The following is a 16652-nucleotide window of genomic DNA, read 5'->3' on the forward strand; positions in this document are numbered from 1 at the left end:
CTCTTAATCCGGATTTTTCTGAAGTAATGCCCGACTTCAGAATTCAAATCGCCGCCACCGACTGACTTTTTCTCTTACAAAAAGAAATCCAGCATCGAGGGAAAATTCATACACATCTTGCTCCTTTTATACCAAAAGATGGAAATTCTAACCGGGCCCCGGTTCAATTTCTTATTTATAAATGCTGAATCGAGAAAACATTTTCATTTACTTTCCAACTTATCGAGTGGTTTTGTATAAATGATAAAAGATATAAACAGTTTTTAAACATACTTACTTTAATTAGAATTATAATTAGAGTTAAGGTTGAAATTACATTAAAGCAATGTTAATTATTAGAACAAAGCAGCCGGTTGGTATTGCGAAATTTAATTAGTATATGCTCCAAAAAGAGAATGTTGCCGAACTAATTTTGGGGATAATAGGTGCAGTTGCAACTAATACAGATCTCCAAATTCTACCCATGACAACAGCTTTTCTCGTTAACGATAAGCAAACACGAAAGCTCTCTAGTAAATACTCCAATATGTCGTGGGATGATGGCTGAAGGATTATCTGTAGAGGCATTAGTTATCCGGACAACTTGGCTTGTTTATTCTAAATTGGGAACAATATTGCTCGTTAACATGTAAGATTTAAAGCGCAAAAACAACGTGAAATCATTAAAAATTTAAAAATATGCGAGCGAACAAACTGGTCTATTTAATATAACGAAAATTAAAGTGCAATTAGGGCGTCTCGTAAATATTTAACGAGATTAAAATATTTACGTTCCTGGGTGAGTTATGGTAAACGGTTATTTTTGATACGGGTCAGTATTAATTATGGAAGCCGGATGAAACGAACTCTAATACGTTCGCATTCGTTTGCCGCGGGCCATTATTAATCGTTAAAAGTTATTAGTTTGTGCGTAATAATTTATAATTTTCGCTAGAATCGACGCAATGTCCTGCGGGAAAAGCGATATTACGAATTATTACTAATATAAACAAAAATGAAAACTTTTTTTGTAAAAATAACAAAAAATAAATTGTAAAAAAATTTCAATTTTTACTTCAAGTCTGGAAAATGGAAACAAAGCAACTTGTTATCGATAATACTTTCTTGGTTTATTATGAATAATTTTTGTAAGTTTTTGAGTCGTGGTTGATTCTTCAATGATAATCAGCTGTAACAGAGATTGTGGCATTTTATGCTATATTACTAAAAAATGGTTATAATTAAAATCCTTTGTATCCATTTTCATCTCGATGCAATTAGTCAATAGGTTTTGAATAAAATTATACTGAGATTAATTTTAATTTATTGTTCTATACCGGGTTTCGGGCCCGTCTTCAGTCCGTCATTCCAAAATCGTTCTACAAACAAAATTAAAATTAACTTACATCAAAAACCTTTTACAAAAGGTATACATTTATAACGAGATAATGATGAACTAGAATTATAACAAAAATAAGGTATTTGTCCACTGAGTTGTTACCATTGAGGTCTTATATATAATCTAGAGAGCGTATGAGGTGGTGGTGGGGGTAATCAGAAAGTCAGACATGTTGGATGTACCAACCTGAACTTAGCTATAGTTTCAAGTCTCTATTATACCTACAATTATAACCTCACAATTCTCATAAACATATCGCTATTTTTATTAAAATTTGATTTTTGATGAAAGTTTTCGAATTCTTTTCGTTTCACATATGTTTTTTTATAATTTGGTATATAGGACGATTATTTACAACAGTCCATAAAATGTTTCTGGTTACTTGACTTGGAATTAACAATTGAAGACCTCGGTGTAAGAAGGGGACAACTCCTTCTCTTGATAAATGGAGCTACTCCCTTCTTGCACCGAGGTCTTCATTATTGAAGTTCAAGTAAAGTTTATTATTAAGGATTGTTCAGCTTTTTTTAAATAAACTAACAATTATTTATAAGCAAAGGTTAACGTGATCAATCAGAATTGCTTTAAATATTTTCTTCTTAGTTTATGTTAATTATAAGGGTTGTGGCTAAAAATTATTAAGTTTTTTTAAAATATCATATAATTAATAATTATTTATCAATAAAAAATTAATGTTTTGTTTTGGTTATTATTTTCTGTCTTTCCAGTTTATAATAATGTAAATTCTTGCATAAGTATATATAAGAATTTCGAATTTTCTGCTAAGTTGGTTCATCTAACATGGCGACCTTTCTGGCTTCATTTTAGGCGTGGTGGGGGCAACAGCATACGCACTCTAGATTATATATAAGACCTCAATGGTTGTTACACAAGGTCTATAGAACATAAGGTTACTCAATACCGATTCTCCTCCTCTGAGAGGCAAGGTGGGTCAGTGACGTAGCTGGTTCTATGAACAACATAACACGATGCGAGGTTTAAATATTTTATATATACTATACCACAGTATAGGCACGTATAGGCTATCTTTTACTCTGACTGTATCGAACCAGTGACGTCAATCTGCGGGGTAATAATCGATACTACAGAGGCATAGGGAATTAGGTAACCTTATGTTCTGTAAACCTTGGTTGTTACACATTAAAAGCGCGCTAAAAGGAAGGTTCGAGGTTATGTTGTATTACAGTCGGCAAAGTAGGTATTCTTCTAAAAGATGTTGCCACAAAATACAAATATCAAAAATGGTTTGAAGGTGGAATATTCAAACTGGAGAGTATCAGTCAATATTCAAATAAATCGTAAAATAAATCCAATGTGGACATCAAGATACGGGAAAACAGGAGATACAAAAGAAACAGTGAAAAATGGCAAACCTGGATAGTTTGAATCACAAAAATTAAAAAATAATAATGCTGTGATATTGAAGCATAGAGTGCAAGTGGTGCAAGTCACGAGCCACCACCTAACTCATGCTTCTCATTCACCTGCACAAAGATTAGTTAATTTATCAGTTGTTATCTAACAGGTTAAAAAATAAAGCTAATGAGGGCCACAGGATAAGGGAAACAGGAGAAACAGACGAAAAAGTGAAATTAACAAACCTAGATAGTTTAAACAATAAAACTTAGAAACTTGAAAAATAAAAATAATGTTGTGACATTGGGGTATGGGGTGCTCATGCTTTTCGTCCACTTGCATAAAGATTAGTTAGTTTTAATTTTATTATTCTTTGGGACAGGATTTTTTAAGCAGTTGCACAATGGTGTGTACAGTCATGTTCACAGGAAATGCACACTCAAGGTCAAGTGCTGGTTCGGCTGGCTAAATGAGCTGAGCCGAATGCCCACGAGCCACGAGTTTCGTGTGCGCTCGGCTTAGCCCGTTTAGCCAGCGGCATGTCGGATCTCACAACAGCGCTTGACCTTGAGTGTGCATTTCCCGTGAACATGACTGTTTGATCAAATTGATCATCTTAGAGTTATTTTTGATAAATCTGTTTATCTCGTAGGTTTCAATCATCTCTATGAGATTACTTTTATTAAGTTGGTGGTTTTATGTTTTTATTTTCATCGAAGTCATGATCATTGAAGATCAGGTGTGTTCCAAAGTTCGATCTTGAGCTGTTTTTATTTTTAACCTCGTTCTTAGACTTCGTCCGGTCTGACCAATATAAGTGGCGGAGTAGGAGTCGCATTGTAACATGTATACTCCGCTCTATGATAGGATGGATGTTTTATTTATTGTTAAGTAATATGTCCTTTAGAGTGTTTTTGTTTTTGAAAGATACTGTTATTTTATTTCTATTAAAAATTTTCTTAATATCATTTTAGATGTTTTCTGGAAAGGTGATCGATCTGTATGTGTTTTCAATACTTATCGTTTCGTTCGTTAAGGTAGTTATATTTGCTAATCTAAATCTATTTTGGAACCTTGAAATAAGTCTTTTCATTTGGTGTAGTGGGAATTTATTGTCATTTGCAATTTGTTCTATTATTTGAATCTCTCTTTCTAATTCCTATTGATCTAGTAAGATGTAAAGGCTCTGTGTAGGTATATTCTTAGAGCTGTGAATTTGTGGGTAACATCGTGGTATTAGTCAAAAGAAATAATGGTGTTTATTTGTGTTGGTTTTCTAATTTGTTGATCATCCTTTATAAATACAAGGATATCATCTATATATCTTATCCAGGTTATTATCTCTCCTTTAAATGGGTTATTATTATTGATTATATAATTTTCTTCCAATTCATTCATGAATAAATCGGCCAAAATTCCACTTAGAAGGGATCTCATCAGTAGACCAACCTCGAATTGGAAATATTTTTTATTAAATATGCAAAAGTTTTGTTCCATACAAATTTTGAATAGATCGTGAAATCTATCTCTGTTTTTATTAAGTTTTTAAGGATTTCCAAGGTTTCAATGACTGGGATGTTTGTGTACAGGTTACTCATATCAAAAGATAACATTTTGAATTCATTTGGTAAATTTATCTCCTTGATAATCTCCGGAATTTGGTTTCGATTATTAATCGTGTATTTTGGTTTGAAATTAAGTACATCTCTGATACATTTCTGTAATATTCTGGATAGGTTATAAGTACTAGAATTAACTGAACTTATAATTGGCCTGATTGTCATATTGTGTTTGTGAATTTTCGGAAAGGCGTACAATTTTGGCGTCAAAAAAAATCTTAATTCTCTCAGTTAAGAGTTCTTTTATAATTTCTGTGCTTTTCTTAATCAGTTGTTTTGCTCTTTTATTATTATGGCTCATGAAATTGTTTTCCTTGAGGAAGTCCTCTGTTTTATCTATGTATTGGTCTTCAGTAATAACGATCATTGTATTCTTCTATAGTTTTCTTGTTATCTCTCCCTAGTAATATTTCTTGTTTCTTCTCTTCTCTTACTAGCATAGGTTGGATTTCCTTTTTAATAATGTTCTTTTCTTTATGTCCCTTTATTGCTGCCTGTATTTCGATTGAAATCACTGGCAAATTTGCTCTGGTTGGGTTGGGTTGGGTTTTTTGATCAAAAGTCACAGAAGTAATGTTCGTAAAGCTTCGGATGAAATTTATGTATTTCCGCTTTGTTGTCAATTTCTTCCATTTGAATCTTGTATTTATTTTCCCGTAGTTTGTCAAGTTTCTTGGATTTTTTTCTGTCGTATCTGGTCTAGTAGTAATGTGTCATATGATTTGGGTTCGTCTATAATCGTTTCGATGGTGATGTGGTGAAAATGGTAGTTTAGTTGTTGGTAGTTTTATGTTTAGTTCATTCAGTTTTCTGTAGTGACCGTTTAATGTTCTTCGCATATATTCTATCTTAATCTTCTCGATTTGGTTCCCCGTAAGATGTTGAGAGTATTTCTTGTTAGTAAAGTTTGGAAAAATTCCTTCCTTTAGGCAAATTTTCAAAAATCTTATGTGTTGGAGTTGCAGTTTTATTCTGTATGAGGTTAGAATAAAATTGGCCGTATTTGACCTTGAATTATTAAAATCCTTTATATCCATTTTCATCTCGATGCAATTAGTCAATAGATGATGTAAATGTTTAATTTATTGGTTATAAATAGGTTCGAATTTGTTATGGATTATACATTTTTAAATCAAGACATCAGTTTTTAATGTATGCCAGATTTTGACCAATTTTTTTTTATTTCAAAGAAATTTACCAACCTTATTAATAAATTAAGAAATAAAAGAAAAATAACTTCTTTCTTGCTTTTTTATTAAATTTCCTCGGTACCGGTTTCGACTAAACAGTCATCCTCAGCCGAATTAATAAAGGTAATGATACCAATAAATTGAAATTAAATCCGTTTTTTGATATCTCGTTTAGATTTTGAGAAAAATCCTCCAGAAGTGATCATCAAATTTCATCCAGTTTTGCAGGGTTAAATTCTAACATTTTCTTCTAAGTTACTAGTAGGATTGAAAACACCAAATTTGGTGGACTTATTTAAAATTTATTAACAATTTTATTACACAAAACTGCATTTCGATATCTTAATTGGTTTCGGAGATATCGCTTTTTAAAGTAACCTTAAAAAATCGATGATTTATATTAACTTATTGATGAATCAAATTTGGTGAACTTTCCTAGAATTAATTCAAATTGTGAAACTTTTGGACTAATCGTCATAATTCATCAAATTTTTTGCAAGGTTAAATTCAAAAATTTCTAATAATATTTTTTAAGAATATTTAAACTATTTTTGAAAATTTCATTGTTCCCGAAATCTGCGTAAGTGTTTTAGGAATTTATTGGAGGTGGAAATTTTAACAACGGTGCAATAAATCGAGATGATAAAAAACTAAATTTTTTGTGGAGTTGTGTTTTATTCATGAAAATTAAATTGGAATTTTATATTATCTCTATATAAATTTCGAATAAAATCTTTCATATAGTCGTAAATATAGACATATTGACTCTTTTCTGAGTAGAAACTACACATTTAAAGGGAATATGCATTTCTTTTTGATATTGACATACTGATTTATTCCCTAGATTACTTTTGATAGACGTGCCGATATTGAATTCCGAACTAAATGGAAAAGTACCATATTGGTGCAACGAATAAAACAAAATAAAATTTTTCATTTCTTTCTGTAATTGTTATTTTTGTTCTTAATAAACTGATAAAATTGACGGAATGGATTAACCAAGAGCGTACACATTCGGTTTCCAATTACTCGATGCATTGCCACGCCGTAGTTTCCGATCTTAATTGAAATCTGCCATAAAACTCGGTAATGTGCCCGGTATCAGGCCGCCCTTTCAACTGTCTTATCGACCGAGCTTCCGGAACCGGATTTAATCTAGATGTAAACGTCGCCGGCAGATGCGGCTCCGCTTGTTACGCTTTACCGGAAGCGCAAAATTCCTCTCTTTAAAAAAAAAAAAGGAAAAAAAAATGGTGTCCCCCCAGAATAATAAAAGCAGTTACAACCACCACATTTTCTCTTTGCTGGATGAGTTCACATTAAAAATTCCCTTTTGATCACCTATTTAGTTCAAAGAGGACGCTAATGACTCGGCTCTAGAGATTTCTCTTTTTATGACTCACCCCCACGTTACTAGTTGAGAAGCGATGGTAGACGGTTCCTGTCAACACCATTACCTCGTCCATAATGTACGAGGAGAGGTTTTAGGCGTGACTTATAACTCTCAACGAAAAAGTAGTTAAATAAAAAAAATGGTGTGGTTGCACACCCAATTTTTTTTTTTTAAATCCTTTTTTTTTTCGGTGGGTAATCTACATTCGTTCTCCGCTTTGGTCCGTCTATATTAATGCACTGCTCCGACCGCTACAACGAAAAAAAAGGATCAAAAAAACGTAACGGGGCGCCGTTTTGTTAGCAATTCCAGACGGAGTGTATTTTTTTTGATGGAACGTTCCGTTTTCGGTTCGCGTCCCCCGTTTTCCGCTATTAATATTCAGTTCCGCTTCCGCGCTGCAGGCTTCGTGATTACCTATGCCCGGTCAATATGCGATCGTTGGACGGATAAACGAGAGATTCGTTGTATGTATCAAAAGTCGAGTCTTTCTAGTTCATTTTGGTTATTTAACTTGGAATTACTTAATTGAATTATTTACAACTTTATGTTTTACCACGTCAAGTCATAAAATGTAATCCATCAAGATGCACAGACATCTGCGTTAGCGCATATATTGGTTTCGAGGAAACAGGAAGCGCTTTCCTCTGTTGCGTCCCGAACTTTATAATTAATTTCAAAGTGGCAAGCGAATCGAACAAGCGGACAGCACGCCTCGACGTAAATAATTAATCCGCGACATGATAGTTAGAAATCGCGAGGCGCGTCACGATTATTCACAGGGTTAATTAATTAAGGTGAGAGAACCGGATGCGCGACGTCGCGACTCTGCTGCTTTTGACGTCTTAGCCAGCTTTCCGCTCGTTTAATTTATGCTGCAAACTTTTCGACTACCAAACAAAAATAAAAGTATAGAGAACGACTCACGTACGATTCACGTCAACAACACTGTTGTTTAACTCGTGACATGAAATAAAATTTACCACATTACAACAAAAAGAATTAACACAGATATTTTAAAAAGGATCGCCATTATTTAACACGAAAACCCTTTAATAAAAGCGGTTCCCTTTTAACCCATTAATTACTCCGCAAAGTGACACAAGAATTCTAATATTGGTTTTGAAAACCGTACTATATATCAAACGGTTTCCTCTATACGTCTAAAATTCCCCACAACATATTATTTGTCATCAATATAAATCGTATTATATCTCAAAAACTTTAATTTATATATTTAATAAAAGGTGGAGGAGCCGGAAATAAATTTCAACATACATATCTATATATACAGTGTGTTAATTAATTATCGTCATCATTGCAAGTATGCAACCAATATCACAGTATAGGTATTGAAATACGCGATTTGCGATATTGGTTGCATACTTACAATGATGATGTCGGGTACGATAATTAATTAACACCCTGTATTTATATACAGGTTGTCCGGAAATGACATGTACAACGGAAGACCACAAGTAACTTGACCAAAAATACGATGATTTAACTAAACTTATCTATATACAAAATTGCTTAGTTTAATCGCTAGAGTTCTTTGAAAATTCATGATGAATCAAAGATAAAACGCAAAACGAAAAATACGAATACTACTGTCAAGTTAAGTGACAAATTGTTTTTGTTTTTAAAATTAAATATACCTTTGCATCACTCATTCGTGCTTGTGGGGATTTACAGAACATTTTTTGTGGCTAAACCGTTCACCCAACTGAAATTTTGTAAGAGAGAAAATAGGTTCTAAATTAAAGTAACTATTCAGAAAAAAAATGGTAGTGTTTGTACAGGGGGTTACAAAGATATGGATGCATAATGTATTGTTACACAGTTTTTAAACACCCTATAATTTTCGAAATTAGAGTTTATTCCACAAATAGCTGTAGTCTGCTGATAGAAATCCATGACCAAAAAATGAATAACATCCATAGAGGATTTTTCGACTTATTTAAAAAAAAAAATTAAAAAACATATTATTTTTAAAGCCCTCTAGCGGCTAAACTAAGCAATTTTGTATATAGATAAGTTGAGTTAAATCATCATATTTTAGGTCAAGGTACTTGTGGTGTTGCGTTGTACACGTCATTTCTGGACAGCCTGTATATTTATACAGGGTGATTCAAAAAACCGCTGACAGACTTCTAGAGTAGATAATACATGAAAAATTAAAATGAAGAGTCTTAATTTCAATAAATAAATTTCGGGTCAAACTTTCTTTAAAATTAAACATTATCTGCAATAAAAAGCCCTTTTTTAAAAATATTGTCTACGCCATTGTTAATTTTGTCAAACGGGCAGTATTTTCGTGTAAAGTGATCAATTATCTATCAATTGGTCGCAAAGCTTTGATCAAAGCAATTTTAAGAAAAACACGTTTGTAGAAAGTTTGTTAATCCAATCAAAAACTGATAATTAAAGTTTTTTGGAAACTGCACACATATCGATATTTAACCTAGTGTGCCATGAATACCTAGTGTGACATAGTCAATAACCAAATATAGTGGGGGTTTGAAAATTAGCAGACCAGGTTCCAGGTACTTGTGGTTACACCGGAAGAGATGACAATTTTCATATTTCAAATGGAACACCCTGTATTTTATTACATTTTTGAAATTTTTATTCAATTTTGGGCCACTTGTATGTTACATACACTATACCTAAGTTGAGTCATTTTTGACATTTTAATTTTTTGTAATCAAAAATGTCAAGTACAACGTTACTTTCTATAATTTATAAATCATTCAAATGTCAGTTTTGACATTAAAATTTTCTTGTGATGCAAAATGATCGAATTTAACAGTTACAATTTCAATTGGTAGCAGAAAATAAGCTCATCTATCAAACTGTCAATTTTGTATTTAAGCAATCATTTAGCTGTTACTTTTGGCATTAAAATCTTCGTGTGATGCAAAATAATCAAATTTTGCAATTAGAACGTCAATTGGTAGCAAAAATTGAGGTTGACCTGTCATTAAGAATGTCAAATTGTAATTTAATCTTCAATATATCATTCAAATGTCAGTTTTGACGTTAAAATTTTCTTATGATGCAAAATGATCGAATTTTACACTTAGAACCTCAATTGGTAGCAAAAATTGAGGTTGACCTGGTATTAAGAATGTCAAATTGTAAGAAAATTGTAATTTAATCTTCAATATGTCATTCAAATGTCAGTTTTGACGTTAAAATTTTCTTATGATGCAAAATGATCGAATTTTACACTTAGAACGTCAATCGGTAGCAAAAATTGAGGTTGACCTGTCATTAAAAATGTCAAACTGTCAATTTTATCTTTAAGTTATCATTTAGATGTTACTTTTGGCATTAAAATGTTCGTGTGATGTAAAACAATCAAATTTGACAGTTAGAACGTCAATTGGTAGCAAAAATTGAGGTTTACATGTCATTTAGAATGTCAAACTGCAAGAAAATTATAAATTTAATCTTTAAGATGTCATTCAAATGACACTTTTGATATTAAAATCTTCTTGTGACGCAAAATGATCAAATTTGATAGTTAGAACGTCAATTGGGAGCAGAAAGTAAAGTTAATATGTATAAATGATGTAAAATGAGACACCGAAGACGACTAAGTAATAAAATATGGGGAACAGAAAAAATTCATAAACCTTGAAAATAGACAAATCCAAATATGTAAAAATATACAGGATGTTCCATTTAAAAAAATAAAGTAGGTGGCGACTTCCGATATAACCGGAAGTGCTAGAAATCTGAAAATATTTTAGTCGAAGAGAACGTAATTGATAATACTTAATTCTAAAGTTTCAAATTTTTATTTTGGCCAGAACCCTATATAGCTCTAATGGACGGTCATCGTGGATGACCCTGTATATACTATACAGGGTGAGTTTTTTTCATGCTTAGTATGGAGATCTCGAAAACTAGCGGAGATAGAGAGACGATTAAATAGGGAAAGAATTGCAGTTTTATGAACTCAATTTAATGAACTTTTTGTTTTTTGGAAGAAATGGCTAACTAGATAACTCGAAAAACTAGCGGAGATTACACGTTAATATGATACGTTAAACGGAAATCGTTATCTTCACTTTCTACAGAACGAGTTCGATAATATGTTGGATGAATTGCTCCTGCAGACACGTCATTTGCTTAAATGGTTTCAACAGGATGGAGCACCATCACTTAATAAGTTAGCGGTACGAAATCATGGCAACTTACGTTTGCAAACGTATCTAGCAATTGTTTTCATAGCATACTACCTGAACAGTTTTCCAATTAAAAGAATCAATGGTTATAATTTATTTATTAATAAAAATATCTGTGTCAAGTGGTATATCATTAGAATTGTTGAGAAAAGGCCTTTTTTTATAAAGACATGATCTCCGCTAGTTTTCAAGATCTCTATACTAAACATGGAAAAAACTCACCCTGTATATACATTATACATATATATATAAATTTAAGATAGAATAAAATCCTTAAATTGAATAAATTCAAGCGCTTTTCTTGTAGTCTTTCTTCATTATTACTCGTTTTAAATGGAAGCTATGATATTATACCCACGAAGCCGGTGCAGCTTTATCACTACCAAGAGTATTACATTATTACCCTGGTTCCTAGGCCCTTTGTGTGCGCGGTGTATACTCGTTTAGTTTGTTCACAACTTTGCCCTTATTAAAATTTTTCTTTTCTTTTTGCCACCGGTAGCGGACTCCGTTTAATTAATATGAACTCGCGATGTTATAATGAAACATTGTAAAACTTCCCCGTAAACCATTTCGTTACATTACGAGGATTAAGCTTCCGCGTACAACGAGAGTTAAGATTATTTAATCGAATTAAAAAATTTACGACTCATCAATAATTTATTTTCTTTCGGACGAAAATGAAAAAAAAAAAAACATTCAGGAATAGAAGCAAGTTTTTATTTTTTCGATTTTTCTTTGCAGAAACGTGGAGGTATACGTTATGCATCGACGCCTCGTATATCAATATTATAAATCGAAAAGTCTGGCGATACGTTTTCCGGAATATGTCGTCCACCTCAACAAATATCACACAAGAAAATATTTCAATATAGAAAAATATTCATTCCAACTAAAATACAAATAATATAGAAACCGTTTCAAAGTCAAAGTCAATTTTTTTGTTTTTATAACTTCTTTAATTACCGCCATGTGCCCATTTCCATATATGCAGTAAACACGTGCACCTCGTTGCAAGTACTCACTTACACTTAAGAGATGTGGCTCGTTCAAGGTGAATTCTTCAGCGTTAGGCGCAATTTCTAAGTACAACGTCCGAGCGACTATAAATAATCGCACAAAGTGTTACCTTGAAAATCTCTCACCTCGTGATATTAACCGAGATGGTGAGCCTGTAAACATGGACAACCTTGTAACTGATACCGGACGCACCCAAACGTGATACTAACCGTTGACGATTGAGATTTAAACTTCCTGTGGAGTAATTTCAATCAAATTAACCCAATTATCTGTATGGGTATGATTGATATTTCGTAATTTATCAAAATTGTGCTATTATATACAATCCGAGTGACCAACACTAATTATTGAATTAATGGACGTATTTGCATAACACGAATATAATGTGATGTGTGTCATCCGAATTCGATATGATTTGATATGGTTTAGAATTAACAAAAAACTATAATCAATCAATATTCAAACAAGTACATTAAATTTGGTGCTTCCGATTCTATTGGTAACAAAAAATAATAAAATTTGTAAAAAGAGGAATTTTTTGAATTCAGCTTTAAGAAACAAATTAATATAAATGAAACTAAAAGTTGCACTTAAACGATGATATTTATTGTATAAAACTTAGATTTTTACCGATTTCGACTGTAGACAGTCATCTTCAGGAAATCGACGTCAACGAATACAAGTCGTACTAGAAAACATTACAGGAGAACGACGTGCGGAGAAATAAATGCCTTTTTAGGAATCAATTAGTACTTATGGGGATCAAGCATTGGCCAAGTTACAAAGATTATTGGTCCAATGCACCAGATCTACGTGATTCTTGCATTAGCTCTCTTATGACGCAAAAAAGATTTGCTTGGCTATTAGGACACTTGCATATCAATCATTACTCTGCTATGCCTAATAGTGATTCGGAATATTTTGATCGTCTTTATAAAGTATGGGCGTTGTTAGATCGTTTAGAAAAAGCTTTTAAGTATTGTCTTTTATCAAGTGAAGTATTAGCCTTGGACGAGTCGATGATCAAATTTAAAGGTAGAAGTGTGCTAAAACAGTATATGCCTAAGAAATTTTGCGATAAGTGGGGATGCTGTTTGAAATTCGATATTTATGTTGGAAAATTCCAGGATTAACTTATGGGACAGAGCCTAGGTTCTAGGGTTGTGTACAAGTTTACTGAGTATCTTGAAAAAAAACCCATACGTATATTTTTCCAATTCGTATATGCTATATAAAATAATTAATCTGCCTGATAGATTGTAGCCGCAGTTTTAGTATCTAATTCCAAAAGGACTAAGAAATAAGGATGAAAAATACAAATAAAAAAATCAAAGCCGTTTGTAGAGTGTGCGATTAAATTCTGTTGCGCATCAGCCTAAGCGTAGAACAAGAAGAAGGTGCGGCGTACAGTGTGTTAATTAATTATCGTAGCCAACGTCATCATTGCAAGTATGCAACCAATATCACAGTAGTGGTATTGCAAAACGCGAATTGCGATATTGGTTGCATACTTGCAATGATGACGTCGGGTACGATAATTAATTAACACACTGTATGTAAGACGGCTAAACTCATATGATTCTAGTTCTAGGTACTTATATCATCAGAACTATCACTAGACCTAGAAACATTCGAGTTTAGCCCTTCGTCCCTCAAGACGGCTAAACCCGTATGTTGCTGGTTCTAGATGTGGTATAAGTTTTAATGATATAAAACTAGAACTAAAACTAGACCAAGAATTAGATAGATTCGGGTTAGTCTCTTAAGATGGCCGAACTTGAATGTTGTAGCACCAAGGCAAAGTCACTGCGCACTTAAAGAATATATTTCTGGTTTTGTTAAGATTATTGTTTTTTGTAGAATTTACATACTCGTATGTCCAAAAATTTTTTCAAAACTGTCTATGCTTTAATGAAATATCATATGATTTCAACCTATATATGCTCCAGTTGAGCAAAATTTTATGTTAAACACTTGCTCCAGTTAAATAAGAGTTAAATAAGTCCAACAAATTTGGTGTTTCCAATACTACTAGTTGACAGATTAATGTTATTATCACTGAAACATTGTTGAGTTGTGAACAAATTTATTTATATAACAATGTGTAATTATGTGTTATATTATTGCTGGTTTGAAAATTATTAAATTTTTCCGGTCTAAATATTCCCCTTTTACAATATGTGTAGGGCACGTGCAGATGGGGGGTCGTAGTTGGGACGGTTTTGTTCACGCATAGATAGAACTCGGCTGCCGCGCCTGCTGCATTTGTCACGGATTACAAAAACAGACATTAAAATTGCATTTTGCGATGCTGTCGAAATGGACAACTTTGTGTTTACATTCAAAACGCTGGCCGTGTAATGAATGTTAATTCGAGGTAATTAATTTTCGACGTCACGCCGCGTCCGTTCGACTAATTGAGTTTTTCAAAAGGGCCGCACAAATATTTATGCGCGCGGTAAACACGTTCGTTTGACCGTAGCCTGAATACAGTTGTCCGGGTGCATAATTTATCCTTTCGCTGGCCGACCGTGCGTGCTAAACGCGAAGTTTTTTCACTACGCGGAATTAAAAGCCTGCCGTTTTCGATCGGCCTATTCGGTGCGACTATTTTTTAAATTCCATCCCAAATAAACCAGATAATAGCAAAAGGAAATTCAAATATCCGATCTCTTTTTCCATATTGTCCGAGCGAGAGAGAGTCGATTTTAAAATTTACCGGTTCCGTATCACTTTTCCGGTCTAACTTTTCCATTAGCGGATGCTAATGGTGAAATTTACGTGCAATTAAGCGTACCACTCTCGAACGTAAAAGCTCAAAACGCGTAGGGTGCCTTTTTTTTGAATCGGTACTCTCAAAATTGCAACGTAACGTCGTTACACGGGACGTAAAACGGTAATTGAAACCGTGGTTCACATCTATTACAACGATTTGAGAGTTCATCCAACATTGCATTGGATGGATTACCACCCAACTACCAATGTTATGAACTGCAAAATAACGGTTTTGCTTTGTTCTCTACATTTTACACGACACAAAGCTCCATCGAATGCACACCAAATTTCCTTCTCTATGAATCCGAATATTCGAGGTGATAAGCACATAATGGGATTTAATCCGGCGACGCGTTCAGTAATATTGCGCTCGGCTCAATTAGTAGAATTGCTTTGGGATTATTTTGTGAAACTACTAGGATTTGTGTTATCTGATTCCATTTTTTTTAATTTTTGCTAAAATAACCAACCCTATCAAATTTTTAAATTTTAACATTTACATGTTGGACAGTCTGGTCTCTGGTAACAATATTCCTTAGTTGGTTCCTAAAAGTCTTTCGAAGCAGCCTATTGAGTATTTTTTCATTATTATTAAGGATACTTCTCTGTTTGTCTCTATATGCCGTTATTCTGGGTTTAAATTCTTATTTTGTTCTTTTTACGTATATAGTCTTTACAAGTAATGAAAGTAATGATGAGCAATCACTGCGCTCTGATCCTTGTAGCTTCTAGAATAATATAAGGCATAAAACTAAGTCTACAAGACTCCCTCGTGGAATAGCTTTGGACGATTGCATCTACGATACTCCCTATATGGTTGTTTCGCAGTCTATATATTATATCCATCTATCATTTTAAAGATTATCATTGTGGAACAGGTTCTTGATCCTCTTAAGAAGTTGCCGAACAAATTTATGACTGGTGTTCATAACCTTCCAGCATTTTTTCTGGGATTCTCCAGCATTCCAGATTCTTTCCAGCATCTGGAAGCGATCAGGGATAATTCCCGTTTTTAAACGTGGTGATCATAACAATATTGCTGATTATCGTCCCATCTCCATAATATCTAACTTCGCTAAAGTATTTGAGCAAATAATCTATGAAGCTGTTTATCCGCAAGTTCAATCGATGTAGTGTGCACTAACTTTTCTAAGACGTATGAAGAAGCTCAGAGTTTATTGCACGATCTGGTGTCCCACAGGGCTCTAACTTGGGTTCAACTGTTCGAAATAGTTATTAACGACTTATTAAACAGATTTAAGTCTGGTGTATTGGCTTATGCTGATGACCTTAAGATATGATCTCGGAAGACTTCGATGCAGTAGGATCTTGATATCTTGGTAAAATGGTGCGATCGTAATCAGCTCAGGATTAATGTGGAGAAATGTAATGCTATCACTTTTACACATAGAACTACTCCTCATCCCTTCATCCTACTGTATAGGTGGAATGCTAAGTTGACATCTATCAGAGATCTGGGAGTAACTTTTCGCATCTTGTGCTGCGAGGATGCTTGGATTTGCTTGGTTTAATTGATTCTTGTGTTAATGTAAGTTTGTATGTCTGTATAGTATAATATTGTCCTGTAATTGGTACTTTGTTGGGTAATAAATATATGTATTATTATTATTACTACTTACTTTCTAGTAAAATTTCCATGTGTTATGCTCGTTACATAACTCATCAATTTCTTCTAATAATTAG

General features: G+C 33.2%; 1 protein-coding gene across 3 annotated transcripts in view; it reads left to right on the forward strand.

Annotated features, from left to right (window-relative positions):
• LOC111416731 (uncharacterized) overlaps positions 1–16652 on the forward strand; it is a 129154-nt gene that overhangs the window by 96557 nt on the left and 15945 nt on the right. The window lies entirely within an intron of this gene.

This window comes from Onthophagus taurus, chromosome 11 (assembly GCF_036711975.1).
Source record: "Onthophagus taurus isolate NC chromosome 11, IU_Otau_3.0, whole genome shotgun sequence".
Classification (NCBI taxonomy): domain Eukaryota; kingdom Metazoa; phylum Arthropoda; class Insecta; order Coleoptera; family Scarabaeidae; genus Onthophagus; species Onthophagus taurus.